The sequence below is a fragment of the Olea europaea genome, unplaced genomic scaffold, assembly GCF_002742605.1.
Source record: "Olea europaea var. sylvestris unplaced genomic scaffold, O_europaea_v1 scaffold1354, whole genome shotgun sequence".
In the NCBI taxonomy this organism is placed as follows: domain Eukaryota; kingdom Viridiplantae; phylum Streptophyta; class Magnoliopsida; order Lamiales; family Oleaceae; genus Olea; species Olea europaea.
Window position 1 is genome coordinate 257,876 of NW_019231040.1, and position 3,630 is coordinate 261,505.

Genomic DNA, 3,630 nt, shown 5'->3' on the forward strand with positions numbered 1-3,630 from the left:
ATAAGGGTTTACATTTTATTTATTTTAAAAAGAAAACGAAAAAAATGTTTTTTTTTGTAAATGTATTTAAAAAAAAATCGTCTTCATTACATAAATATTTAACATTTTATAGAAAATATCACCATATGATAGAAATAAAAAAATAAATTGTCTTCATTAAATTATTTTTTTAAAAATGCATTTGCATTAATTTGTTTTTTCTATAATAAAAAAAAATGATGAGCTCGTGAGCCAAAGCTCGACTCGGCCCACAAGCTTGGACGAGCCGAGCTCGTGTGTATACGTCAGCTTGACCCATTGCCATCCTTATATACTAATATCTAATATAGTCGGCTCGGCCCATTGCCATCCCTATATACCAATATCTAAAATCTCAACATTTTATAACATTTTTTATTTTTATTTTTGTCAATCCAATAAAGATTTGCATATTGTTCTACTCTTTCCTCAATATCTCAACTTTTTTTTTAATCTTTTGGACCCCAAATTCTATTACAAGACATTGTATAAGCTCAAATATCAATATTACCGATAAAAAGTGTGTTATGTTAGTGTTTTTGTGGCTCCATCCCATTTGCTATAACTCAAGATTCCTTAGTGCATCCATCTTAGACACTATAAAACTCTAAAAATTCTACGGACATGTAAATCACAAATTGGGCATGGTCTAAATGTATGGTGCTCATTGTGCAGATTCAGAAAACTAAAACACCGGGGACCTCCTAACATAATTGGTATACCGATGCTGGACTCCCAAACGCGCTTATTCTTGGCTATACATAGTGATTATTAGGATCTCAACGAATATATATATCCAAACATGAATAAAATCATCATCTCATTTCGAATGAATTTTTTTTAGTTTTGGCAATCATCTCTCTTGAGTTACATTATCTATACTTTTAAAAGTTATACATAGTGATTCTCGTATGTCCATGTGTATATATGTGCGCACACACATGCCACACTTTATCTTGTTCACCGTGTTTGAGTTATAATGATGTATTATAGTATTTCAACATATGCACATATATTAGAATACCATGTCTTAAGTACTCCTATCACAGGATGATGATAATATATACATGTCCATCAAAATACTACTCATAAAATTATATAAGAGCACATTATATACAAATACTATTGATTTACATTATAATTTGATTGACAATTACCTATGTCATTACATATTCTAGGTTCTGGTTTTTTGTTTCTATACATTTTGTATCTAGATTAGCAACATTATAAGTCAGTACATATATATTAATACGATCATATTATCTATCGGGATCAGCCTAGAGGCCAATCAGGGTTAAAAATATTTAAAAAAATGGCTTCATAGCAAAACTAGATGTTGGGCTTTATTAAGATTTGAGGTTCCATTTAAAAGGTCAACCTGATTAACAGAAGTAACCCAAGTTCTTATATGTTGGCCTATATTTTCATTTTTATTCGATATGAGATTTATTATTTAACATGTCTCCACAACATAATAGCTCATTTGAGCAAATTAATCTTAAAATTTGCCTGCTCTATTTTTTTTTAATTTTAATCGGATCTAATTGATCGTTGCAACTTAATGGGTTTTGATACAATATTAAGAGTTGGAAACCCATCTTAAGAGTTTAACATGATTAAAAAGAGTTGCACAAGCCATTATACCCTAATCTATATTTTTATCTTTATTCAATATGAAATTTATCTCTTGACGTGCTTGGAAACTAGTGTACGATGAATTTAATGTATTAAAATGCAGAAATTCTTACACACTGTATTTTTGAAAAATACAAGCGGATATTAATCTTCTTATAACTACAGAACTGTAAGATCTTCTAATTAATGATCTAAATGTTAAGCTTTAATCTTGGATTTCGAGATTTGTTGAGAATTTGATTTGTTGAGACTTTGGCTTATTCGATACTTAGATTTCAGGCTTGGATTTGCACTTCGGACTTGGACTTGAATTTGATATGTTGGACTTGCTTGATTTGAAGAAAATTTTGATCTTCTTGGTGTTCACCAAACGTAGGACTAGGAGAATTTCTTCTCTACCTTCGACTTTGAGATTTTTTCAACACTTCGTGAATTTATTTATTATTATTATTCTTATTATTTGGCCCTTTACTTGTGTAATTTTATAAAGCTTTGGTCCTATTTATAGGAGAAATTGGTAACCAATTTAGTAACACCCAATTATCTTTAACTAAAAAGGAATAATTGAATAATTGTAGATTTTGAAAAAAAAAAATGCCGAATCTTGTCTGAGCAAAGAGATAACTTTCAACTTTCACAAGCTACAAAACTAAGTTGTGGCGTCGCCTAAATCAAAGGGCAAGGGCTTAACCAACTGAATGACCTTCGCCAATGGAAGAACCGCAGCGGCTAAAGTGGCTGCGACATCATCGAACATCTCAATAGTCTTCTCAATAGTCTTAGACCCAGCAGTGAAGGAGTAGCAGCTGCTGCTATATATATATATATATAGGATGGGGCTTTGAATTTTTTATGGGCCTTAGTAGACTTTGATTTAATAAATTTATTTGGGCTAATTGTTTAAATCGACTCAATCCATTATTTATTATTATTAATTTTTTTTGTCTACAAATGTTCCCCTTAAGATTTATTTATTTATTGTGAAAATAAATTAATAAATCCTAAATTTAAATTTATAGTCCTTGTTTAAGCCCCTTTTTTCCATCAAAACACATTCTTCAACGGTGATTTGACTCCATTTCAACCATACATTTTTTAATAAAATAATATTACACGCAAACTCTAAAAATTTTCTTGTTTTTTAATTGCACATTTTCTATCATAACACTAGTTCAAAGTCCGTCTCATTTGACCGTTCAAGACACTTTATCTTGAGGACTAAGGACTGTCTCATTCGACCGTTCAAGACACTTCATGTTGAGGACCAATGACTAACTCCTTCGACCGTCCAAAACACTATGTGTCAAGGACCAAATACTGACTTCTTCAACCATCACTTTGTGTTGAGGACCAAGAACCGTCTTCTTTATCCGTTCAAGGCACTTCATGTTGGGGACCAAGGACCGGCTCCTTTGATCATCTAAAGCACGTGGTGTTGAGGACAAGGACCGATTCATTCGACACCAAGGACGAGTTCTTTCGTCAATCTAAGGCACTTTGTGTTATGAACAAAGACCTGTTCTTTCAACTGTCCAAGGTTGCAAGCCATTTACATATTTGGAAGACTCACAATTTTAGAAATAAATCTAAAAAGTGAATTTAAAAAAATTAATATCTCTTAAATTTTTTTAATGCTTACTTCCTTTTTGTATATTTTTTGCTAATTTTTCCTCCATTTTTTTATTTTGTATAAATGGTTGGGATAAGCTCTAATACTAAAGTGTATTCTGATACACATGAAATTGCTGAGCTTAAAAATCAAGGAAAAAATTACCTCTATTTTAGAAATACTAATGTGAAATACCATGTCCAGCTTGGCATACGGGGTAAACTTAAACTTAGCATCCATAAGCTAATAACAGATCATTCTTTTGATATCTTGTAGCCATTGCCAAAGTTGTATATGCCCAACATTAGTAAATGTCATAAGAATTTATAAGCTGCTAAATCTAATCGCTTTAGCATTCGTCTTCCTTT